The 27,545-nt window shown below is 35.2% G+C and overlaps 1 long non-coding RNA gene across 3 annotated transcripts in view; it reads right to left on the bottom strand.

Moving 5' to 3' along the window:
• The window catches only part of LOC132345186 (uncharacterized), a 37,877-nt gene extending 17,636 nt beyond the window's left edge, over positions 1 to 20,241 (bottom strand). For all 3 annotated transcript variants that reach the window (XR_009494379.1, XR_009494380.1, XR_009494381.1), the window contains exons 1-2: positions 20,140 to 20,241; positions 3,051 to 3,151 (exon numbers count right to left, since the gene is read on the bottom strand). This is a non-coding gene — a long non-coding RNA (uncharacterized lncRNA). The remainder of the gene's footprint in view (positions 1 to 3,050; positions 3,152 to 20,139) is intronic.
• Between the last annotated feature and the right edge of the window lie 7,304 nt (positions 20,242 to 27,545).

The following is a 27,545-nucleotide window of genomic DNA, read 5'->3' on the forward strand; positions in this document are numbered from 1 at the left end:
AACAAAATCTTTAATCTTGTATATTTCTTGTCAACAGGGTTTTCAGACTTTGTGTATAAACATTCCAAATATCATTCTGAATATTATTTGTTTCCAGTAAGTTTTCAACTACGTTTGATTTTTGAAATACCTCTTTTTGAAAATATGAACTTTAAAAAAGTAATATGGAATAATTTATTTTAACCCTAAATGAGGAACAGCAAAACTGACATATGTTTTTACATATATATAACTTAGCAGTGGTACTTTTTGATATTGGGTATGTTTATTTTGTATGATTTTGTAAAGTGATGTAAAATGAGATGTCTTCTCTGTTACCCAAGACATTACCTAATTTATGTGATGAAAAGTGAACAAAAGAGGATTTTACATTTAGTGAGAGATTCTATCTTAACATCTCTCTGTGTATATGCTATTAATATATAAGAAGGTATTATTACAATGACTATGCCTTATTGCTAAGTCAAATGACTATAATGGGTTTGTTGGTGTTAATGTAAAGCGCCATAATACAGTGTTTGAAAAAGACAGGCAAATTTATTTCACTTTTCTGTACTAGTTCTAAATTAATAGTCAGTGTTTACAAGACAATTCTTATAATTTTCTACTTACATTCCACTGACAATCACTTGTGCATTTCACTGCAATGGAAGTGAGACATAGAATCTAATCATGTTACCAGAAAGGAAGACACATTTTGAAGTACGACTCCCTCTTCCCTAAGGAAATGGTTAGGGCTTAGTCACTTACAGGTATAAAATCATTTCATATAAATTTAGAATTCTTGAGATTGGTATAAGTTTAAAAGACAATATATATTGTATTCATCCCCACTGAGTTTGCTTAGTAAGTTATGTTTGACCAGCTCTTATGAACAAAAATAATAACAGGTTACTAATTACTAATTAATTCTTCTAAAATTCAAAGAAGTTTAGAAGTAGAATGTCTCATGTAGGCATGTATAACTGCTTGAACATATATTTATTTCAGAATTATTACAGAATCACTCATTCATAACATTGTTAAATTTTTTTCAAAAGCTGAAATATAGAAATTGCAATTATTGCACATATTCCTCCCTGGTGATAAAATCAGTGGCATTGAGCCCATGCCCAGCAAAGACAGCTTCTTTTTTCAGTGAGCTTATGTGTACATTAATAACATAACAAACAAATAAAAATCCCAAACCCTTGCCTACTGCTACTCCTTAGAGAGCTGAAAATATCTAGTAATTTCATCTTTCAACATAACATAATATGTTGAACAAATTGTTTAGCCAAAACATTATCGTTAGAAACATTTACCTGATCTTCATATTGTCATAAACTTTAAATATTCATCACCATGATTATTAATAATAATTGTCTCAGCCTTTAGTTTCAGAAACATCAGGCTTCTTTGCATTGTTCTAATATGTGGAGATAGAAGAATATATAAAATTGATGATTTACAAAAGAGAAAGCCAGAATGAGTCAACTTGATAATAGTTTCATCTAGCTTAGTGAAATATTTTTGAATAGTGCTTATTTTTGAAAGAAAGTAGGCTAGGCAAGGACATAAAAATGCAAGGGTATTTATCTAGTTTACTAGGTTTATAAATTGTATTGTTTAACCATGGTTCTTCTTCCTCACTCTTGCAAAGGTTTCATATGGAAAAAAAAAATTATTTCCCACAGACTTTTTCCTTGGCCAGGTAATTTTTTTGACCAATAGAAGGTGGACAGAACAGAGTTTGCCACTATTTCCTTTCACCACCCCAGTTTTTCCATCTTCTACTTTGAAGGGCACATCATATGTAAGATACACTCCTTCATACTGGTTCCCAAAACAAGGAGACATGTGAAGCAATATTGCATCCTGCATCAAAATCTAGCAAAGATAAGCCCAGGAGAGCTCTGAAGAGTCACAACACATTGTTAAACATGAAAGCAAGATAGAAATGCAAGGCATTGTAAATGGCAGTGTTGTCGATTGAAGGTTATGCATGAGTATAATAAAACTTGCCAATACAGACATTGATATCATATGTAAAATGCTGCCATAACAAAACATAAAGTATGTGGCATTGACATTAGAGATAAATGGTAGTTAGCCATTAGGCTGCTATTATAGACAGAAAAATTCAACCTGTGTATAACAGTGGAACTAAATTTGATAAAATTCTATCCTGAAATAACTTGGGGTAGAAATGTTCTTAATGGATTTCTGAATGAGGGCACAGAAGTCCCTTGAGCTAAAGTGATATGTGCTAGTTCTGAGCAGAAACCTTAAGATGCATGGCATGTTTCTATTTACCCTTCTTGCACTCTTCCTTCCTTCATGAAAACCCCAAGTCCCAGATGAGAGGTGTGTTTTCCTTTCCGCAGGGAGGAGGCATGTGGAACTGACTTACTCCTAATACTTACCCTGTAGCCAATCTCAGCAAAATCTAGCAGAGATAATCTCAAATCCCAGTGCACATATCTACATACTAACATGCCATCCCTGGTTTACTTGTCATTATTAGCTTTGTGAACTTAAAGAAAAATGAACAATGTAAGAGTTCAATTTTATTCAGGGTCATGACAATAGCCAAGGACATAGTCTCTCACTAGCTCTGAGAGAACTGCTCTGAAAAGGCAGGGAGAGGACCATTTATGTACGGTTTTTGGCTGAGGAAGATACGCATCCAAGCATATATTCCTAGTAAAAGATTACTGCTAATCTCAAGTTAATGATTTTTAGTGATATTCTGTGTATAGGAAGATGTAGTTATCTAGGTTCATTAAAATTCCTCCTCAAATCCATATCAATCTATCTGTGGAACCTGTTTTTCCAAACTACAGAATGCCTTGTCCTGTTTTTCATCCTGAATTCCTTTAAGGGTGTTCTGCTGATTAGCAACCGCACAGGTTACAACTCAATTTTTGTCGAACTAGGAAGTAAAGTAACGCTCCTTGGTCTTTGCTTATCCCTTAGTCATCACTTTTACTTTATTTTGACCATTTTCCCTTAGAAAATACCTTATTTCCTAACAGTATTTACTCTTCCACAAAAATAATTGCACATACCTTTTATGGACAGTACCTTTCAACATAAGTTAGAAGTATTTGCAAACAGGATAGATTCTGCTTCATATGCATCCATTAAAATTCTTGTTTCTTGGTTTGATCTAAAATGTTAAAGTATAATCTTAAGTAATCTTCAGTGTGCATTAGGTATCCACAGGCGTTCTAACTGTATATTTAAATTTTTAAGTGATTTAATGGATAAATTTAAATACTCAGTCTTTCCAGTTAACTTCTCAAAAAAAAATCAGAAACTTGATTTGGTTTAAAAAGCATCAAAATATAAAATAATAAGAAAAAGAAACATAGTGTAGAGTTTTTTTTTTCCCTAAACTTAATTAGATATCCTAGAACATTAGATAACTTTAGTAAAATCCATGCAATTAGTAATTAACTTGAAATAATCTAAACGTAACCTAAATATAAAGGCTTCCCAGGTGGCACAGTGGTAAAGAACCCACCTACCAATGAAGGAGAGGTAAAAGGCACAGGTTTGATCCCTAGGTCAGAAAGATCCCCTGGAATAGGAAATGGCAACCCACTCCAGTATTCATGCCTGGGAAAATTTCATGGACAGAGGAACCTGGTGGGCTACAAGTCCATGGGGTCACAAAGAGTCAAACACAACTGAGGACACACTCACAACCTATACATTAGAAAACAGCTTGGCACTTTGTTTCTTTGGCAAGCAATTTAACCTTTATCATTCTTGGTTAAACCGGAAATCTTTGAATGATCTCACGATCACTTTTGGCTACAAGGAATACAGTGAATTAGACACTGTATAAGAGAAGAGATCTACTACACAACTTTGTAAAGAATCCGAGCACTGTTTCACGTACTATTGGGCCATACAGTACACACAAATTTAGGGGGAAAAAACTGAGGTTTTCATCATCTGAAAACTTACCACCATGATAGAAATTTTATTACACAGATATGGCATGACCATGTAATCAAATAATTAAAATTCATTTTCACTGCCAAATATGTATTAATTTTGTTATTAAAATATTTTGAAAACAAAGTTTTTTCCTTTTCTACAGTAATACTTTTAAATTTATGAAATGATTACACTTGTAATCCATTTAAATATTCATCCTATTATAATTTTGTCTTTATATTGCATGCGTGCTGAATCATGTCCAACTCTTTGCAACCCTATGGACTGTATGTAACCTGGCAGACTCCTCTGTCCATGGGATTTTCCAGGCAAGAATACTCAAGTGGATTGCCAATCCTCCTCCAAGGGATCTTCCAGACCCAGCAATCAAACCCACATCTCCCGCTTCTTTACCTTTACCTAAAGGCAGCTTCTTTACCTCGGAGCCACCTGGGAAGGCCCAGGTTGTCCTGATATTACTGCCCTGTAAAAAAAAAAATATATATATATATATATTTAAATATTTAAATATATTTAAAAAATATATATATATATTAAAAAAAAAAACCTCTGTATTTTAGAGAGCTTTGATATATAAAATTTTTAAGTACTGTTTCACCTAATAGATATATGTCTCTGGGAAATCACTTAAGATTCTTGTAATAAAGAAATTAGTTATTGGTTTCAGTTAGCACTTTCTGCTAAGTTAGCTGGTATTTGAATTGCATATAATCTTCTCATTAAAAGCACACATTAATAATTTATCTAGAGATAATATTTTAGCAGGCAGTGTTTAAAAGAGTTTAATGAACTACAAAATGTTTCACAAATCAGTCATCTATAAATGACTCCTTGAATATTTTTCCTGATTTCAGATTTTAGATTAGTATAATAGTTACGGGGTTTTAAAAAATCTCTACAATCAGCCATATGCCTCAGAATCTTTCCAAAGTACTGTATACTAAATCACACTTTTCATGATGCTTAAAAAGGTAAATGTTTTTAAAATGCATGTTATAAGTAGCTATTATGCAGTATTTTAATCTAAATTTCAGGCTACAGAAATACTGGGAATGAGATAAAAATATATAGTTGAAATAATAGTTTCAACTCTTTCTTATAAAATGATTCTTAAATAATTTCTGTATCCATTTTGAGTAACCTGATTTTTCTGAAGGTGGTTTTGTTCCTATATCATCTTTATATTGGATCGAATCAGTAACTCTTCCACTCAGAATATTTTAAATCTATTAAAAATAGATAAATCTCAACCTATTATTACAGTGCAAAGTGAAAGGAATTCATTTTTGTTTCTATTGCCTTAAATGTTGGCAGCATTGTCACTCATTTAGTTATTATGAATAAAATTAACACACAGCAGAGTATGTAATATAAGTATTATGTGAATATTTGTGCATTTCCATTTCACTGGGAAATCCTCATTTCATCCCCATTTGATCACCAGCATTGTTTCCAAAAGTCCTATTTATTAGTAAAAATAATTTTATCTTCATACTTAGCAGTGCGGTAAAGAATCCGCCTGCAATGTAAGAGACCCCAGTTCAATTCCTGGGTTGGGAAGTTCCCCTGGAGAAGGAAGCAGTTACCCACTCCAGTATTCTTGGACTTGGTGGCTCAGATAGTAAAGAATCCACATGCAATGTGGGCTACTTGGGTTCGATCCCTGAGTTGGGAAGATCCGCTAGAGGAGGGCATGACAACCCACTCCAGTATCCTTGCCTGAAGAATCCCCATGGAGAGAGGAGCCTGGTGGGCTACAGTCCATGGGGTCACAAAGTGTCAGACATGACTGACTACGCACACACATGAAAAGTAGGCAAAATATTCTGATGCTATGTTGTATAAAGGAGACCAACATATATATATATGAACACATATAGGTTACAACAATTCTCAACATGTGTGTGCAGCTGTATTCTTAGAGAAATGTACATGGATGTATGTTTATGTATCAGAATATTATGAAAAAGGGAAAGGACATGCATTTTATTTTTAAATATTAATTGGCTATCCTGGGTCTTAGTTGTAGCCCATGGAATTTTTGATCTTCGGCTGTGGCATACGAACTTTTAGTTGTGGCATGCGGGATCTAGTTCCCTGACTAAGGTAGTCCAGTGTATATGCTTTTTAATAAATAAGGCGGGGTCTATTAGAGTACAAATGATAAAGAAACAGCAATAATGTGTAGTTTTGATGTGTGTGTGTGTATGTGTATGTTAATCACTCAGTCCTTTCCAACTCTATGACCCTATTCCCCAGGCAAGAAAACTGTAGTGGGATGCCATTTCCTTCTTCAGGGAATCTTTCCAACCCAGGGATCAAACCCAGGTCTCCCACAGATTCTGCAGGCAGATTCTTCACCATCTGAGCCACCAGGGAAGCCCTTGGCCATACCTCAAATGAATATTTCGAAGCATGCCATCTTCAGAATTGTACCACCTTTAAAACTTACTGCTCATGTAAGACTCAGAGTCTAAATGATTCCAAAAGTCAAAGGTGTTTTTAGTTTAGCCTTATAATTTCTTTACTAATAAGAATCCTTTACACAATTACTGGGCTTCCCTTGTTGTTCAGCTTTTAAAGAATCCACCTGCAATGCAGGAGACCTGGGTTTGATCCCTCGGTTGGGAAGATCCCCTGGAGAAGGGAAAGGCTACCCACTCCAGTATTCTGGCTTGGAGAATTCCATGGACTGTATAGATCATGGGGTCACAAAGAGTCAGACACGTATGAGCGATTTCGACTTTCACACATTTACTCGGCATTGCATTCACCACTAAGTACACCCAAAGTTCTTTCTTAATCATAGATCTCAAATCTGCATTATTTTTCTATCACTTTGCTCCCATGTGTCCCCCTTGAGCTCAGTCCTCAGAGTGGTCTCTGTTTCTCCCTCCCTCCACCCCCCTTTCTTTCTCACTTTTTTTATCTGAGATATTTTATCAAAAGGTTGGTTCCCATGTCCCATTGTTTGGAGTTAGAACCAGTGGCTTTTCAACCCTGAAGAACTTCTTACCCTTCATCTCTGACTGTAAACTGGCCCGTTTCTTCATGTGTTCACTTATCCCTTACAATGTGTTTTAAAATCTATCTCATAGAAGCCAGCACACCCTAACAAGTTATGTTCTAAGTCCTGCCTTCAAGACGCTTCTCCTCAAGTGGCTGACCCAGCAAATACATGTTTATTTCCTTATTATTTCAGGTGATGATTTATTAACTCTTGTAGCTTAAAACATGGATTGCCATTTTTTAAATCCCCAATATTAATCCCCCATGTGGCTAAGTCAATGCCACATTTTTGGTTTTTGCCAAGGCAAAACCCTGCTTCAGAAAGTCACTTTCTGTATCCGTTGTGTGTGTACACACTCAGTCGTGTCTGACTTTGCAGCCCCAAAGACTGTAGCCCACCAGGCTTCTCTGTCCATGGAATTTTCCAGGCAAGAATACTGGAGCCGGTTGCCATTTCCTACTCCAGGGGATCTTCCCAATCCATGGATTGAACCCATGTCTCTTACCCCTTCTTCATTGGCAGGCAGACACCACCTGGGAAACCCTTCTATGTTAGTTAGGCACTGTATTTAATAATGGGAAAGAAAAACTATTCATCAAATAGCCTTTTTCCTGGTATTTCAATGACATTAAAAAGAATGTTTGAGAACAAGTTATTTTAGGTAAACATGTAGAAAAAGAAAAATATGAAAGGCTGCTTGAGAAGTAATAAGAATGAAATACAATGACGGTGACATCCCCACCCCCAAAAAAATACAAGATAAATTATCTCTTTAAAATACTTCCATTGCATTTTTTACAATTGCGAATTAGGGGTTATGTTTCCCTAACTAAATCCTCCTCCAGATATCAAAGAAAGATGAAAAAAGATGAAAAAGGAAAGCCTTCAAATAGAACAAAGAAATTGTTTCTTTACTACTGAGCCAACATCTTCACACAATCCTGACTTTTTAGATGAATAATGAATCACAAAGAAGTTTACAAATGAATGATGCCTTTCCCTCTGAATCAAATAAAAATAGAAAACAACTGTAGAATCGAAGTTGTATAAATAACAAGGGGTTAATTAAAAACTAAAGACACCCACAGCATTTTATTCAAGGCTGGAGAGAGTGGCAAGTTTGAGTAAGGATTTCCTAAATGTAAACAGAACGGGGAAAGGAAACTATTTTGTTGAAATGAGCTTCAAGAAATTGATTTTTACTAATGATAATAAATAGAAATGTTCTCAAGGAGGCAAGTTCAAAAGGTAAATGAGTCCAGGAAATCACAGCCTCATTCAGAAATTATTCCAGCTGTTATTTTCTCCATGTATATAAAGAATAGAAAAAAGAACAATAAACCATCTCAACTCAGATCTACATCATATGTGAAATTTAAATTCACTGACATGGAAATAGGAGAAAAACAATCAGGATAAAGGTATTTCAAAGATATACTTCTAGAATACAAAATAGAGTAACATCCTTTAAACTATACTTTGCATTTATGACCAACTAAAGCATCAACATTTTATTTGGCAGTAAATGAAACAGATTAGGTACTAATGATAGCAGTTAACATGTACAATTATTTTTAATGTTTTATTTACACATTTATTTTTTCATTGGTAATAGTAATACAATACGTGCAATACAGAAAAACAAACCTGTATGTTACCCCTGCCCTGGGTTCTAACTATCTTTCCAGGGGCCACCACTGTTGTCAGTCCTTGTTCATGCTTTCAAAGATGGTCTCAAAGATATTTCAGGTATGTATAAGTATATATGCATATACAGTTATCCACATATGCATGTTTATACGGGCAAAATGTAGCCCACTGTGCACAGCATTCTGCATATTTATATATATTTAATTTGCAATATATCTTGAAATTTTTACATATGTAAATATGCAGCTTCTGTGTTCTCTTTAATAGCTACATATGTAAGCATATATATGTATACCTGTGTATGACTGTGCTATAGTTATTGTCAGCCTAATAATAAAGATCAGATAATACAACTGCCATGTCAGCCGACATGGGATATCTTGATTTCAATTAATATTTCTAACTGCTAAAACATAAAAGGACAACAGTGCCTATTGCCTCACTCTGTCAGAATATATTATCAAAATGTGATTGTGCCTAATGAAACTGTGAAAAATGGCATCTCCTGATTTTAGGTTTTTATTTTTTTATGAATGAGATCAAATACTTATATGTTTGAAAGCTATTTATATTGACTTTTAGTTGAATTAACTGTCCATGTTCTTTGTGTTTTCATTACATTAATGGATATATCATGTTGACATTTTGAGTATATTTAAAAATTGGAGAATTTAACCCTTTTTATGTGATATAAGTTGCAAATATATTCTCATTTTTCAACTTGTCATTTTTATGTATTTCTTCTTCATGCAGATATTTTACATGTATTTGAAATTATCAGTTTTCTTTTATGATACCTAGATATTGTATCAATTTGTTCACTCTAATATTATTATAAAATCCGATGTTTTTGAAAGTTAAGATTTAATTTCTCATGTTTAAGTTTCAGATTTATGTAGAAATATGAAATGTGTAAGGTAGTAGAAAAGAATAAAACTTTGATTTTTTTAACTATAGTTGCTATACATTATTGTATATGTATTCATTATTTTAATGTATATACATTAATGTATGTATTGTATGTATGTAATTACATTATTATTGTAATGTGTATATATACATTATTATATTACTGTATGTTTCTGCTGTACAGCAAAGTAAATCAACTATGCCTATACATATATCCTGTCTTTTTAGATAATTCCTTTCCATTTAGGTTACCACAGAGCACCTAGTAGAGTTCCCTGTGCCATACATGAAACTTCACTTTTTTAAAAAAATGTTTTGTTTTTACTGGGGTATATAACCAGTTCACAATGTTGTGACAGCTTCAGGTGAACAGGAAAGGGACTCAGTCATACATATACATGTATCTATTCTCCTCCCATCCAGGTTGCCACAATGAGTTGGGAACTTGGCTTTTTTATGACGACAATCTGTTGTCCCCGTTGTCTCTCTGGTGGCTCAGATGGTAAAGAATCTGCCTGAAATGTGGAAGACCTGCCTCCAATCCCTGGGTCAGGAAGACTCCCTGGAGAAAGGGAATGGCTACTCATGCCGGTATTCTTCCCTGGAGAATTCCATGGACAGAGGAGTCTGGCAGGCTACAGTCCATGGCATCACAAAGCGTTGGACATGACTGAGTGACTAACACTCAACATATATTGAATAATTTTTACCTACTGATACAGTACATTAAACTCAAATATGTTTTTCTAGATTTTCTATTCAGCAGTGTAACACTTAAACATATTGTACTTTGAGTATCAATTTTATTTCAAACTTTGATAAGCCAACATAATGTCTCTTAAGTTTATATACTGGCTTGACTTTTCATGTTTTTTTGTTTGTAAGTTTCTAAATTGAAAAAGTTGGTTTTGGTGTTAAATCCACAAAAATTTACAAACAAACTTAGGGAAAATTAAAATCAGGAGGTTTAAGAGTTCTATCAAAAAATATGGTATGTTTTTCTGTTAGTTTATATAATTTGTGTTCCAGGGTAGCATTTTCTCTTTCTGATGTTGTTTTTGTAGTTGAGCTCAGATTTATATGCAATTGTAAGAATGCTTCTTTTTTGCCAGTTGATATTATGTTTTTTGATCCTTATCCTATTGATGTGGTAGATTACATTAATTGATTTCTGAATGTTAAGCCTGCCTTCTACACCTAGAATTTTTATTTTAAGTCGCTCAGTCTTGTCCTACTCTCTGCAACCCCATGGACTGTAGCCTGCCAGGCTCTTCTGTCCATGGAATTCTCCAGCCCAGACTGCTGGAGTGGGTAGCTGTTCCATTCTCCAGGGGATCTTCTCAACCCAGGTCTCTTGTGGATTCACCACCCGAGCCATCAGGGAAGCCCAAGAATACTAGAGTGGGTAGCCTATTCCTTCACCAGGGGATCTTCCCAATCCAGGAATCGAACCAGGGTCTTCTTTTGCAGGCAGATTCTTTACCAGCTGAGCTACCAGGGAAGCCCCATACCTAGGAAAAATTCCAGTTAATTGAGTATAACATCTTAATACATTTTTGGATTTCGTTTACTAATATCTTGTTAAGTTTCTGCACGTATATTAAAGAAAGATAATAGTCTGTAGATTTCTTTTTTGTAGTGAATTTATTTGCATAGGTATTCATTATTGAATCAGATTACTTAGTAGATAGAGATAGTCATATCATTGATTTCTCCTTATGTAAGTTTTGGGAGTTTGTGTTTAATTCTGTTTCATCTAAGTTATTACATTTGTAGGCATGGAGCTGTCTGTATTATTCTGTTATAATCTTTTGTGGGATTATAGGTTCATGAGGTCAGAAGTGAGAACCCTCTCTCACTTCTGATACTAGAAGTTTGTCTCCTCTCTTCTGTTTACTTGGTTAGACCAGCTACAAGTTTTTCAATATTTTTCACCTTTTCAAAGAATCAGCTTTTAGTGGTGGTGATTTTCTCTCCAGTGTTTTATTGTTTTCAATATCATGTGTTCTGCAGTATTTATTATATCTTTCTGCTTGCTTTTGACTTAAAATTGCTCTTCCTGCTCTAATTTCCTAAGGTGGAAATGTAGACTATTGATTTTGGATCTTCTTTTGTCATATATGCATTCAATGATATAAATTTCCCTCTAAGCACTGCTTTTGCTGCAACCCACAAGTGTTTGTAAGTTGTATTTATATTTCTATTATATTCAAAATATTTTTCTCTTGAGAATTTAAGTCAAATATTAAAATTGTCGCTTAATGTCTAACTGTTTGAGGATTTCCCAGCTGTCTTTATGTTATTGATTTCTAGGTTAAATCCATGTGTTCTGAGAAAATTCATTAAGCTGTTTTTTATGGTGCAGGTGGTGGTCTCTCGTGGCAAATGTTCCATATGAACTTGAGAATAATGTGTCCTTTGCTACTGTCGGATCTTGCTTTCCTTAAGTGTTATTTTCAGATAGCAGGAATTTTCTGTAGGAGAGAGTTCCTTTATTCTTTGCTTTCCTCAAACTAGCCAAGAGCAACAACTGTCTGGCTTCTCCCCTGCACTCTGTTTCATCACCCCTGCCTTTCTGCCTCACTGAGGGATTGATTTCCTTCACAATTCCTTGTCTGTGTAATTCCTCAGTAAACATCATCGCCTTTTCTGTAGAATCATCCCAGACCATGCACAGTTATAGCTATTGTTTTATATAACATGAGAATACTCCACTTTTCAGATATGGAAGATCCTGTTGGTTCTATAGGATTACCTAATCCACAATGATAAGTAGATCAATATACTGTATCAGATACTTCAAAGAGTTTGTTCAGCAGGGCCACTAATTTACATGAGAATTGCTTGATATTACTCTAATAAGAGTAATTTTCTAAAAAGCATTCTAAAATAAAGTACTTGGAAATGGTATTTTTAATAAATAGCCTAAAAGTTTGGGGAAATGTGTTGATAAACTGCAGGGTACAGAATAAGTAATCAGGGAAAGAATTTGTTCAAAATTAAATAAACACTTTGTAATAATATGCTAATTATAAAACCAACATTTGAAATCACCCATTGTATGTTTTGTATGAAATGCTTGTTATAATGAGTCTAATTTAAAAGAAATTGAGATGCTGATGAGGTAATGGAGCTGAAATGATCTCAGTATTCTTTCTCTTAAGGAAATGTGCTCAACAATCATTTATAAAATGCATATCAACCTCCGGTAAGCCAGGACTGTGGAAGAAAACTATAAATGTGGTAGAAATTAAAACAGCTGGTTCAAAAAGATACCTTTAATATTTACATAATTGTCTGGGACTGAAGTGTATATATTTCAAATGGGTGTTATTTACCTAATAATCTATAAAAAGTCATCTGATCTATCATAGATTTTTTCCTTATGCCTTATGCCAAAGCCTATTAGAGTCCTTCCAGCGAAATATTAAACCGTTAGGTTATAAAACTTACAAATGAGCCATTACTGTCTATTAGGTCAGTACAGGTGCTCTGTATGGGCCATCTCTAGGTTAAAATGGCTTATAATATTTCAGAGATAAAAATATCAAGTCTGTATTACAATGATTTACTATAAAAGATGCTATAAAAATGAAATACATTTTCCAAAAAAAATACTTGAGACATTTTTGAAAAATGTGTAATTTCTAAACTTTTTTAAAAACATATTTGAAAGAATTATTATACAGCTGTAAATTTTTTAGAAAAGTCTATATTTATAGATTATTCAGATGCTATTCTAATATATTCCCAGTTATGTGGGAATAAAGCTGGAAGAATTATCCTAAATTATATCTGAGACTGGAATTCAAGACCACAGATGAAGATGGAGAATTAGCCATGTCTGGAAGAGGAAAAAGCACAGAATTTCAGAGTTCAGAGATCTGTGTTACAATCTGAGCTCTGACACTAACTGTAGAGGCATTTTATTCATTGTGTCCTCAGTCTTACTGTTTCTGAAATAGTCTTACTGTTTCTGAAATAAGGAAACAGTATAATTTCAAAGGACAAAATATGGGTTAGTTAAGTATCTTCAAGACTTTCCTAGAACTCTAATTTTTCTAGATGAAAAAAAAAAAATTCTTGTTTGCCTAGCTAGCTTATCTATTTCATTGAAATTTTCAAAGACCCAGCTTTAGGGTTTGTTAAGGTTTTCGTTTGTTTGTTTTTCATTGATTTCTTCTAATTTTTGTTGCTGTTTTTCTTCCACTTGCTTTAAGCTTATGGAAGAAATATTCTTATTTCTTTAACCTCCCAAGGTGAAAGCTTAGATTATTGATTTTAGATCAACCTTATTTTCCAGTATATTAATTTCATCCTAAAACATTTCTTTTAACCATTCCTCTGGCTTCATCCCAGATTTTTATACATGGTAATTTCTCAATTACATACTTCAAAATATTTTACATTATACCTTTGTCTCCTATTAGTAGTAGTATGTTGATTAATTCCCAATTATTTGGAGATTTTCCAGTTATCCTCCTGTTTTTTAGCTCTTGTTTAATTCCATTTTGTCCTGAGAACACAATTTGTATAATTTATGTTTAAAATTTGTCCAGGTATGTTTTATCACTTTGATGGTAGTAAATACTAATGAACACCTGGGACCTTAAGAATAATGTGAATACTGTAGATTCTGCTGCTGTTGGATGGAGCATTGTATAAATGTCACTTAGAACAAATACATTTATATTACTGTTTAGGTCAACTATATACTACTGATTTTCTTTTATATTTGACCAATCATTTCCTAAATGAAAGATGCTGAAGCCTCCAGCTAAAATAGTAAATTTGCCTATTTTATTTCTATCATTTTTTTCCCTCATGTTTTACATTCTTTTTTGAGTGTATATACATTTCGGGTCATTTATTTTCTTCGCTTTTGAACTGTGGTGTTGGAGAAGACTCTTGAGAGGCCTTTGGACTGCAAGGAGATCCAACCAGTCCATTCTGAAGGAGATCAGCCCTGGGATTTCTTTGGAAGGAATGATGCTAAAGCTGAAACTCCAGTACTTTGGCCACCTCATGCGAAGAGTTGACTCATTGGAAAAGACTCTGATGCTGGGAGGGATTGGGGGCAAGAGGAGAAGGGGACGACGGAGGATGAGATGGCTGGATGGCATCACTGACTCTTGGACGTGAGTCTCAGTGAACTCTGGGAACTGGTGATGGACAGGGAGGCCTGGCGTGCTGTGGTTCATGGGGTCGCAAAGAGTCGGACACGACTGAAAGACTGATCTGATCTGATCTTCTTGGAGGAGTGAACCCTTTATTATTTAACATGCCTCTTTAACTCAATAATCTTTCTTGTTCATAAGTGGGCTTTGTCTGACATTAGCTAATTTAGATTTCATTTTGATTACTGTTAGCATATTTTTCTCCAACCTCTTGCTATCCTTTTGTCTGTTTCTTTGTATTTAAAGTAAGTTACTTTTAGACAAGACACAGGTCTCTTGGACCTTTGTATTTTATCAGTTCTAACAATCGGTTGGTGGTGGTGTTTTTAGACCATTCATATCTAACGTAATTATCATTATGCTTGAATAAATATATGTCATGTGCACAGCTATTTTCTATATGTCACATTTGTTCTTTGTTTCATTTTCCTCTGCTTTTTCTGTTTAACTTATTTTATAAGATTGTCTCAAGTACACTGCTTTTTAAAAAAAATTTAGTGGTTGCTCTAGAATTTTCAATACAAATTTCTTACTGTTAAAAGTTCACCTTCAGTTAACATTATACTGTTTTATATATTACTTAAGACAGAATTCCCAATTCTTTCCTCTCATTCCTTATAACATCACTGTCATTTCACTTATCCGTATGTTATAATCCTCCAAACACTGTCACTGATATTAAAGTAAGCAGGTACCTTTAAGATCAATTCATAATTTAAAAAATTATCTTTACTCCTTCGTTTTCTTTTTATTGATCCAAGTTTCTGATCTATATTCTTTTCTTTCTGCTTTGAGAACATCTAAAATCTGCAAGGTAAGTCTCTTGAGCAAATACCTCAGTTTTTGTAAGAGAAAAATCTCCATTTTTGAAGGATGGTTTCAATATATGTGGGCATTTTTCAAATCTATTTACTCCATTCTATTCTCTCTCAAAATTTCTGATGAGAAATGCCCTGTAATGTTAAATTTGTTCATAAATACATAAGATTTTTTTTTCCTTTGGCTGAAGATTTTTGCAGTCTGAAAATAATATTTAGCTGTAGTGAGTTTGGGGGGATTGTTTGTGTTGTTTTCAGTATTACTCTGGTGTTATCTGAGCTTCTTAGTTCTGCGGCTCAGTGTCTGGAATCAGTTTTGAAAACTTCTCACCCATTATTACTTCAAATATTCTTCTGATCTTTTCTCTCCCCTCTACTCTGGCATTCATTAAAAATAGTTTATACATTTGAAATTGTCTCAGAGTTCTTGGATATCCTTTTCTATCTTTCCTTATTCTGTGTGTTTCACTTTGTTGTGTTATAAATTGTGAGGAGTAAGCATTATCTAATATTCCAAATAAATCTTTTATTTTGGTGATGGACAGGGAGGCCTGGCATGCTGCGATTCATGGGGTCGCAAAGAGTCGGACACGACTGAGTGACTGGACTGAACTGGTAGGGAACTATGTTCTGCTAAAGTCCTTTCCCCTGGAAAGTATGCCTTTATTATGGTGAAGGTCTGGACATATTATGTACTGTTACTCCTGTCTTCTCCCTGCCAGCGCCATGAAACATCTTTCTTGGATCCTCAATGTGAGAAATTGGTACATTTTCTAGACATATTGGAGTCTCCCAAAACTGTGATAATGAGGACTTCCTCATTCTCACACTAGTCACATTCAACAATCCATCAAAATTATCTGGTGTGTCTACCACTTTAGGGCTCCAGTATCATCTGCACCAAGTAAGCAGATCCCAGTCATTAGAGCTCTCTGGAAACATCTGTTTCTACAGATTGAGGTTGCAATACCCCCAGTTCTGTGATTTCTTAGAAATCACTGATCTTCTCTTTTCCCTATTTTTTTTTTTTTTTTGATATAAGGATGGGATAATGATTTCCAAGCTCTTTACATGTAAGAAATGAGATGTAAAGTATAACTAAGTGCTTTTAGCATAAAATTCTTAACTAGGGGGTCCCAGATGGCTGGTCTGTTTTTCTTTTATTGGTATGGCTCTATAAGCCCCATTCAGGAAAATTCTTAGAAAAATAGATCTCTAGAGATTTTATCAAGTTTGGGATCTGGACACCATAATATTAAAAACTACCCTTGATGATTCTTTTGTACAACCAGGTTGTAGAAACTAATGTTCTCAAAAATGTTATTGTTGGCTAGAGCTATCAATTTATTATTCTATATTTTCTAACTTTTAAATGTCTAATATATTTTAAAGCAGTTATTATTATCTTAAATAGTCTATTTTCCATTTTTCTTCAAGAATCTGATCCCACAAATTACTATAATCAAACTGTTGGTTGTCATCAGTGTCGCAAACTTGACTGAAATTGAGGTATGGTATCGAGGTACGGTATAAAGGTATCCATTAAAATTCTAGAAAGCCCTTAAAAATGATACGTGGAAGTATTAATCAGTTTCCTTAAATGATAGAGCAATCCATTCAAATCATTAGAGGGAAGGAAATACCCAATGACATATTTAAAATTCTGTAGTAGAAAGTGATTTAAATTAATTAGGAAGATATAATTGGGGGTCTAGAAAATTTGATATGTAAAATGAAGTTGGAGACCATGTTTAATATTAATAAAGGAATTCAGATCCCGGAACACCTTTGACCTGTCTCTAATAGTGCAAAACTGAACAAATAGAACCTTGGAGTATTTGATAAATTTCTCTCAAAATTGAGGCTAATTTTGATACAACTTTTATTTGTAGATATAAGCAGTATATGTACATTTATATGTTGATAAATATATTCTCTCACAAGATTAAAGTTATAGAAGATTAGAGGAGACTGAGTGAACTAGAAAGCATTATTATGTGAGAAGTCTAGATCTGTATTTTCTTCCAAATAAAGTTTCCTGGAAGAGATAAACCTGGAAGATGCTGTTCCTTTGAGCTCTGAAGCTTTCACTCCTGCAGAGCATGTTATCTTTCCCAAAACTTTGATATGAATAAGGGAAAATTTTTAAATCAAAGTTCGGTGCTACTAAAATATTAATATCCCAAAATTCAGAAGCCTGAGCAAGATATGTCGTCACTGGGCCACAATGTATATTAAAAAACAAAAAAAAAATCTTAGCCAATGACTTATTGTTCCAAATAAGAATATAATAGTAGTATCCTTACCTAAAACACTTAAAGACTCATGCCTTATACAAAGTGCCTAAAATGTAAGCAAAGTGTACTGGTGCTAACACATTGAGCCATTTCCTAGGCAATATTCCTCAAAATAGGGAGTTAGGATGAAACACAGCTGAGTGTTTAAAATAGCTAGATAACAGTATTTTTTCCCCTTCCCCAAATTTCAGTTCATATTTTTCTCATATTGATCTCTGATCCCCTCCACCCAAATTAAATGTATTTTTCCACTGCAGGAGAAATGATATAGTAGGCTTTGTGTGGTTTGCTGCCTACCATTTACAGTATTAACCATGAAAGTATAAAATAAACTGTGAATTCAGTGCATGTTTATGTGTAAACTATCTGCGTTGAGAAGATGCTTCACTTGGTCCCATAGGGTTAGTACAACCTCATTTAAAGTCAGCTTAGCTAGCAAGTAGTCTTCATGTATATAATAAGATTTCTGGTACCCTGGATAAGAATAAGGAGATAAAACTTAAATCATAGTACATGACACTTCAAAAGGTTTTTTATCTCACCTAATTTAAGATTCATAACTAAAGCCAGGCTATGATTTTATTCTGACATTTCATCTGCTTAGCATAAGGAAGAGTCATCATGACCTCAGAATCTGAGCCAGCCACAGCCATCCAGCAATCTAATTTTATACTCGGTAGGCTAGAATATTTTTCATCATTCTGGAAATGTTCTGGTTCATCTAGGAAACACTGGTCTTATATTTTACCTTCTTAAATAGATAATGGAGTAATAGTGATCCTCTAGATTAAGTTTATTTAATGGTTTTAAAATGTAGATTCAAAAAATCTTGTCAATGAGAATAATCCTCTTTAGGTGTTTTGCCAGATGCTTGGTAACAACTGTTCTGTAGTGCAATTTACCCTGAGATATTTGCTTCTTGAAGTTTTCCTGATTAAGTGAATCAGAAGTAAACAGAATGCATTTTATACTCCTCTAAGTTTCAGATTGATGTGCAACACAAATTAAATTACTGTTAACTGCTAAAAATGTTCATTTTCATGCTTTAATTTTAAATTCTTGTGTACATAATACTTTCCCACTGTTAATTTAGCTTTAATCTGATGCAGTTCTATTTAACATATAAAAAACTGGTGACATAAAAATCTATAACTATTTTAAAGAATTATATTTCAAGATTCTGCCTTTTCTGCAGGTAGATGAGTAATACATTTTTGAATGGTGCTATTAATACTACTAAATTCTAAATAAAAATTGAGGCCCATGTATGATTAACAGAAGCATTAGGATACTTTGTGGGCTTTAGGCAGAAGGTGAAAATCAGCAAATTATGTGTTTGTGGGTAAGCTTTCTAAGGAAAAGAGAATTGAGAAAATATTTGATTAAATGATCATGCTTCTAAGAATTACATAGATCTGAAATCCTATAGTCCTTTTTAAAAATATTTTTAAATTCCCCACCACAAATCTCCAAAAAGTAGAATGTTACGACTGAAGCAGAAAATCAGGGAGGAATACCTTCCTAGCATTATCTGCTCATTTCCCCTTTAAGAAGCCCCATAAATATCTCCAGATCACCATAGATTCTGAAAAACTACATTTTTTTCACATTTCTATAAGCTTATCTGCAGTTTTCCCAAATTATTTTTTTTAGCATTATGTCTCTTAGCAATGCTTTTAAAAGTGTCTCTTAAAGATGATGAGGTCAAAGAGAGTTAAGACACTTATTAATAATGTTTAAAAGGTCAAAATCATTGAGCATGTGAAGCATGAAATAAAAGAGCATTCTAGGGATATATCTATTAATACCTTACAGTTAAGAGCTGAGTTGGCTTGAAGCATGACATCACTGAAAGTACAGGTATAAAAAGACATAGAAGCTAGCTAACAGACATGCCCTGAACAAGATTAATGGTTCTCCAGATGTGATTTACAGGAAACTGACTGTCCTCAAGGACATTGCTGGTTGTCTGCCAGCCCAGGTCTGTTGAATTAATGTTTAAATTATTGAGTTGGCCAAAAAATTGAACATCTTATGGAAAACTCTGAATGAACATTTTTGGCCAACAATATTTACCTACATCCTGCCTAATTCAAAGGTGACTTGGATTTGAACTTCATACTAGAAGAAAATTGAGTAAATGAGTAAATTAGCTAAGATTCAAAGTATGATACATCCATAGAGATATCACTACTTAATACAGGAGGTCCAACATCATTGTCAGAATTGATATAAAAACTGAAATGAGTTCACAAATGTCTAACATAAGGAAAAATAATTGTTAACTATAGTGTCCATGACATAGTACCTGTCTTCTCAGTACTTACAGTCCAATCTGTGAAACAAATATGCAGTTTCAATCCAATGCCTTATGGAAGCCTATTAGGTCAAAATATGTGGCCTGGTTTAGTACAGTAAAGGAGGGCATGACACACAATGGGAGTGATGTTCTAGTATCCAGGCAACTAAGGCACTTGTAGTGGGACTAGAGAGATATAGAAGAAGTAGATATTTGCAATATTCAATGACTGCTTTTATATGGAACATGGAAAAATAAGAGAAACCAAGAAAGAATATCTTGGCTGATTGCATATCTTTGGCTGGTGCAGTGTTGTCTAAGATTAAGAAACAAGAGGAGGAGTGTGTTCTGAGGAAGGAGAGATGAGTTTCATTTTGGACAAATGGGGTCTGAGGCTGCCCAGAAGAAACAGATCTCTGAAACTAAGGATAGTGAATTTTTCCCTCTGGGTCTTCAAAAGAAGACATATAACAGAGGAAGCAACTTCCTCAAAACAACATTTTTATATAAATAACATACCAAATTTCTTAGGTCATTTCTTATGTATTCCTCTACAATAGTCCAGAAGTAATATTTAAATATAGTTAACTGAGAGCAAATTTAAAGGTTTTTAAAGAATATATCATCCAATGGATGCATGTATATGTATGCCTGAGTCCCTTTACTGTTCACCTGAAACTATCATAATACTGGTAATCAGCTATACCCCAGTATGAAATAAAAATTAAAACAAAAGTATATATCATCCAGGTAGAGACCTTGAAGGGTTAGGCTGTGGATAATTTTCTTCTCAAATTCTTTTAGTTATTATAATGGGAACTTCATCTCTTTGGGGACTAATGGGAAAACTACTTTTGCCTCTGCCTTCATCCTTGTAACTATTTATTCTGATTTCTGATTAGTGGAATGACAAGAATCTCACAGCTACTAGTATTCCTTCCTCTTAGTAAGGATTGAAGTGTTAAAGATGACTGTTTCTATGTTATTTTCACTTTTAGGCTAGAAAGAATAGCAAGAAGACATAAGAAAGCCTTCCTCAGCAATCAAAGCAAAAAAATAGAGGAAAACAACAGAATGGGAAAGAATAGAGATCTCTTCAAGAAAATTAGAGATACCAAAAGAACATTTCATGCAAAGATGGGCTCAATAAAGGACAGAAATGGTATGGACCCAACAGAAGCAAAAGATATTAAGAAGAGGTGGCAAGAATACACAGAAGAACTGTACAAAAAAGATCTTCACAACCCAGATAATCACGATGGTGTGATCACTCACCTAGAGCAAGACATCCTGGAATGTGAAGTCAAGTGGGCCTTAGAAAGTATCACTAAGAACAAAGGAGGTGATGGAATTCCAGTTGAGCTATTTCAAATCCTGAAAGATGCTGCTGTGAAGGTGCTACACTCAATATGCCAGCAAATTTGGAAGACTCAGCAGTGGCCACAGGACTGGAAAAAGTCACTTTTCATTCCAATCCCAAAGAAAGGCAATGCCAAAGAATGCTCAAACTACCGCACAATTGCACTCATCTCACACGCTAGTAAAGTCATGCTCAAAATTCTCCAAGCCAGGCTTCAGCAATATGTGAACCGTGAACCTTCCTGATGTTCAAGCTGGTTTTAGAGAAGGCAGAGGAACCAGAGATCAAATTGCCAACATCCACTGGATCATGGAAAAAGCAAGCGAGTTCCAGAAAAACATCTATTTCTTCTTTATTGACTATGCCAAAGCCTTTGACTGTATGGATCACAAACTGTGGAAAATTCTGAAAGAGATGAGAATACCAGACCACCTGACCTGCCTCTTGAGAAACCTATATGCAGGTCAGGAAGCAACAGTTAGAACTGGACATGGAACAACAGACTGGTTCCAAATAGGAAAAGGAGTATGTCCAGGCTGTATATTGTCACCCTGCTTATTTAACTTCTATGCAGAGTACATCATGAGAAACGCTGGACTGGAAGAAACACAAGCTGGAATCAAGATTGCCGGGAGAAATATCAATAACCTCAGATATGCAGATGACACCACCCTTATGGCAGAAAGTGAAGAGGAACTCAAAAGCCTCTTGATGAAAGTGAAAGTGGAGAGTGAAAAAGTTGGCTTAAAGCTCAACATTCAGAAAATGAAGATCATGGCATCCAGTCCCATCACTTCATGGGAATAGATGGGGAAACAGTGGAAACAGTGTCAGACTTTATTTTTTGGGGCTCCAAAAAAAGGCAGATGGTGACTGCAGCCATGAAATTAAAAGATGCTTACTCCTTGGAAGGAAAGTTATGACCAACCTCGATAGCATATTCAAAAGCAGAGACATTACTTTGCCAACAAAGGTCCATCTAGTCAAGGCTATGTTTTTTCCTGTGGTCATGTATGGATGTGAGAATTGGACTGTGAAGAAAGCTGAGCACAGAAGAATTGATGCTTTTGAACTGCAGTGTTGGATAAGACTCTTGAGAGTCCCTTGGACTGCAAGGAGATCCAACCAGTCCATTCTGAAGGAGATCAGTCCTGGGATTTCTTTGGAAGGAATGATGCTAAAGCTGAAACTCCAGTACTTTGGCCACCTCATGTGAAGAGTTGACTCATTGGAAAAGACTCTGATGCTGGGAGGGATTGGGGGCAGGAGGAGAAGGGGACGATGGAGGATGAGATGGCTGGATGGCATGACTGACTCAATGAACGTGAGTCTGAGTGAACTCCGGGAGTTGGTGATGGACAGGGAGGCCTGGCGTGCTGCAGTTCATGGGGTCGCAAAGAGTCGGACACGACTGAACGACTGAACTGATAACAACAAATCATTCCTCGTGGAATTCAGGTTTCATAAAATAAGCACGTCTGGATCTGCCTTTTAGATGCAGGTTTGAATGGGAGCCTAATTTATCCCAGTCTCAGGACAAGGTACGTATGAAACTGTGACTTTTTCTTAGGCTGCCTAAGTAACTGTCCAATTGCAGACCAAATCTCCTTTTGCATAGGTCTCAGATGGATTTTGGAAAAAGTGACAAATCTTTATTTTTGCAGCTTTTTATCTAATCTACTTTTCCCAGAAAGAAAAATTTATATTTTGATGCCAATTTAATGTTTGTGTGTTTTAAGTCTTCAAGAATCTGTAGCAGCTGGGGTACAATTTTACCCTCAAAAGAACACACACAGTCTCTCATTGGGATGATTTTTGGAGTATTCAAATACTGAAGAATGGATGGTATACATTTCACTTAAAGTATAGAACAGCATTTTGGTTAGTGTTTCTAAGTGTTTTGGTACTTAAGATTTACTGGAGAAATAATTAAAATGCATATTTTCCAACACAAACCACAGATTCCAGATAAAACAGATTTGGAGTAGAATCCAGCATGTATTCTGAATGGATCCAGTAGAATCCATTCTTTAAAAAGAATGGTAGAATATTCTGATTGAAATATTCATGAATCTTACTTGTAAGAGACAGTTATCAGTTTAGGAGCAAAACAGCAAATGTCTCAAGTTTTTGTTGAATGTTATCCATGTTGGAATCTAAAACTTTACAAAAGCTACATAAAAAAATAACTTTACTCATTGTTAGTTGAAACAGTGTTGCTTATCTGACAAACTGATGGTGATCCATATTGTAGACTGAATAAGAAAAAAATAAAACCATACTTCCCTTAATACTGAGAATTGGAAAACACAAAAAGAGTATGCTGCAATAGGATCAAAAGCCACAGAGTCGTAAATTATCATCTTTCGACTGAGTTTTGAGGAATCAAAAATCAGAAAACATGCATATACCGTTATAAAACTGAGAAAAGATATCAGACCAGAAAATAAGCCAGTTGGTAATAGGATAGAAAGATCCCATGGAGTAATGGAATCATACCCATATTCAGTAATATTCAAAGCAATAGCCAATTTTCACCCTGCAGTTCCTGCTCTAAATCTTTGTCTTTTGTGTGTGTGGTTTGATGCCTATTAATTGTTACATTAAATTCCAAGTTGTTGTTGTTCAGTTGCTAAATCGTGTCTAACTCTTTGTAACCCCATGCACTACAGCACACCAGACTCCTCTGTCCTCCACTATTTTAGATAAATTGTGTTATGTTTACTTTTTATAAAAAGAGTTAAAATAGATACCTCTCCTGGGCATTGTTTTATATGGTATCAGAGCGCCAAAGAAGGAAATGGCAACCCACTCCAGTGTTCTTGCTTGGAGAATCCCAGGGATGGGGAAGCCTGGTGGGCTACCGTCCATGGGGTCGCACAGAGTCAGACACGACTAAAGCGACTTAGAAGCAGAGTGCCGAAGAATTGATGCTTTTGAACTGTGGTGTTGGAGAAGACTCTTGAGAGTCCCTTGGACTGCAAGGACATCCAACCAGTCCATTCTAAAGGAGATCAGCCCTGGGATTTCTTTGGAAGGAATGATGCTAAAGCTGAAACTCCAGTACTTTGGCCACCTTATGCGAAGAGTTGACTCATTGGAAAAGACTCTGATGCTGGGAGGGATTGAGGGCAGGAGGAGAAGGCGACGACAGAGGATGAGATGGCTAGATGGCATCACCGACTCAATGGACATGAGTCTGAGTAAACTCCGGGAGTTGGTGATGGACAGGGAGGCCTGGCGTGCTGCGATTCGTGGGGTCGCAAAGAGTCAGACATGACTGAGCAACTGAACTGAATCCAGAGACCATGCACTTTATTTTATTCACTTTCTGTTTACCTACAGTGTATATGATATATTAACATGAATACCTTAAAATCACTCAGAATACTTTATTACTATTAATACTGAATAAATAATACATAACTCAGTTTTCAAAATATTGCAAGAGAACTTCTGTTAACTGAATTACCACCTAGTCATTTGCTCTCGTGCATCTGCCTCAGGTGTCTGTCACCATCTTATTATACCTTCCACCTTAGATTGTGGCTTGTTTCTTTAATTTACCCTATCTGTGGGGTAATTCTGAACCTTTCTAGGCATGTTTTTATATTACTCTTGGTTTTCTTCCTTTAATAGAAATTGGATCAGTTGGGATCTATCTAGAAATTGGAAACCACTGTGGTGGTAAAGAATCTGCCTGCAAAGTAGGAGACCGGGGTTCGATCCCTGAGTGTCAGAAAGATCCCCTGGAGAAGGGAATGGCAACCCACTCCAGTTCTTGCCTGGAAAATCCCATGGGCAGAGGAATCTGGTGGGCTACACTCCACAGGTTGCAAAGAGTCTAACATGACTGAGCAACTGACAATTTCTCCACTTTCTTTACTTTCCTAGTCATTTCTAACAGGAAATTGGTTACGTGGTGGCTGGAAGAGCAAAAATAGGACTTTCTCAAATAAAATGGAGAATTAATAATTACAAGCAGCAGCTACCACTTTTAAGTCTAAGGGAAAAGAAGAGGAGATAGAGTCGTTAAGAACCTAATAGTTCAGAAGGAGTTGGTCAGAGCGGGCGCTCGGACCTCTGTAAAGTTAACCTGTCTCGGTGCTTCTGCTACCTGGGGTCATACAGTCAGGTTGGCTCTGAAGATGGAGGAAAAAAAAAAATGGAGATTAAAGTTTGTCACTGCTTCTACAGCAACACTAGGGGAACAGAAGTAGTAAATACTTTCTTTACAACTCCCATATTCCAAGCTTTCTCTGGTTTCTACTGCCTGACCTAAATTAAAGTCAGCTCTCAGTGAAATGAATCCCAGTAACAGAATCAGAGTATAGAGGGTTTAATTTAGTGCTGAGAAACAATAACTTTCACTGAAAAAATTAATCTTTTATATGTGCTTTTTAATGTAACTTATTTTGTACTTCTCATTATAGTAATTAACTTCCCTGTGTGTAATAAACATGTTTTCATTTTAAGACTGTGACAACAAATGTATATAAATTATAAATAAAATTATGATTCTTGCTCAGAGAATTACCATCCTATGCATTGAATGAGACTCTCAAACACAGAGTATTTTATGACTATTCAACTTGTAGCTCCTTGAAATGTTTCATTCTTTTTTGTCCTGCATATGCATTTAAAGCTGTAAATGTCTCTCTATACAGCTTTGCTTCAGCTGCATCTCCTAAGTTTTATAAGCCATGTTATTTTTCAGTGCAAAGTATTTTATAATTGTTATTCCAATTTTTTGACCCATTGGTTTTGAAGTTTATGTCTAATTTCCAAACATTTGAGGATTTTCTAATTATTATGTTGTTGCTTTCTAGTTTAATTCCTCTCGGATAAGAAAATATTCTTTGTATTATTTCAATACTTTGCAATTTGTTTATACTTAAGTGTTTAGCATATAGATTCATTTTGGAAAAGTGCCGCATTGTTACTAAAAATGATGTACATTTTGCTTCTTTTGAGTGTAGAACTCTGTAAATATCCAACAGGACAGAATTTTTATATATATTCCTTACAGCTTTGTGTTAGCCTTTTCTAACAGTTACTAAGATTTGCATTCATATAACCAAGTGTGACTGGTAATTTTTCTGTTTATTTCTTTAAATTTTGGCTTTTTGCATTTTTAAGTAAATTAGGATTGTTGTATCTCCATTTTTATAAAGACCATTTATCCACATAAAATGTCTTTCCTTTGCCTCTAATATTTCCTATATCAAAGTTTTTTATATTAGTATAGTTATATCAAATTAATTTGGTTAGTATTTAAATATTTTTACAGTATACTTTTTAAAAGTCACTTTCTATATTCTCATCTAAAATGTGACTTTCATACAGATAGGATGGCAGAGCAGAAAGACATGAGCTCACCTCTTCTTATAGTAACATGAAAATCACAACTAACTGCCAAACAATCATTGACCAAAAAATTGCTGGAAGAAAGAAAGTGAAAGTGAAGTCGCTCAGTTGTGTCCAACTCTTTGCGACCCCGTGAACTGTAGCCTACCAGGCTCCTCCGTCCATGGGATTCTCCGGGCAAGAATACTGGAGTGGGTTGCCATTTACCAAAAAAGATACCTTACATACAAAGACAAGCAAAAGCTACAGTGAGATGGTAGGAGGAACACAATCAAGATAAGATCAAATCCCATAAACGCTGGCTGGGCAACTCGCAAACTAGAAAATAATTATACCTCAAAAGTGCACCCACAGGTGTGAGAGTTCTGAGCCCCATGTCAGGCTGCCCAGCCTCAGGGTCTGGCAACAAAAGGAAGAGCATCTAGAGAATCGGGCTTTGAAGGCCAGTAAGATTTCATCACTGGGATGAGGGAAACAAACTCCACTTGTGGACAGCACCCACAGGGTCTCCTTAGGACCCAGGGCAAAAAGCAGTGATCTCATGAGATGAGGCCAGACTTACCTCCTGTGAAGGAAGGGGCTGGCTGTGGCTCACAGTGGGGACAATGGAACTGGTAGTGGTAGTGCTGGTGAGTACTCCTTGGTGTAAGCTCTCTTGGAGGCTACTTGGTTTTCTAACCAAGACCTGGCCCCACCCGGCAGCCTGT

This window comes from Bos taurus, chromosome 4, assembly GCF_002263795.3.
Source record: "Bos taurus isolate L1 Dominette 01449 registration number 42190680 breed Hereford chromosome 4, ARS-UCD2.0, whole genome shotgun sequence".
NCBI lineage: Eukaryota > Metazoa > Chordata > Mammalia > Artiodactyla > Bovidae > Bos > Bos taurus.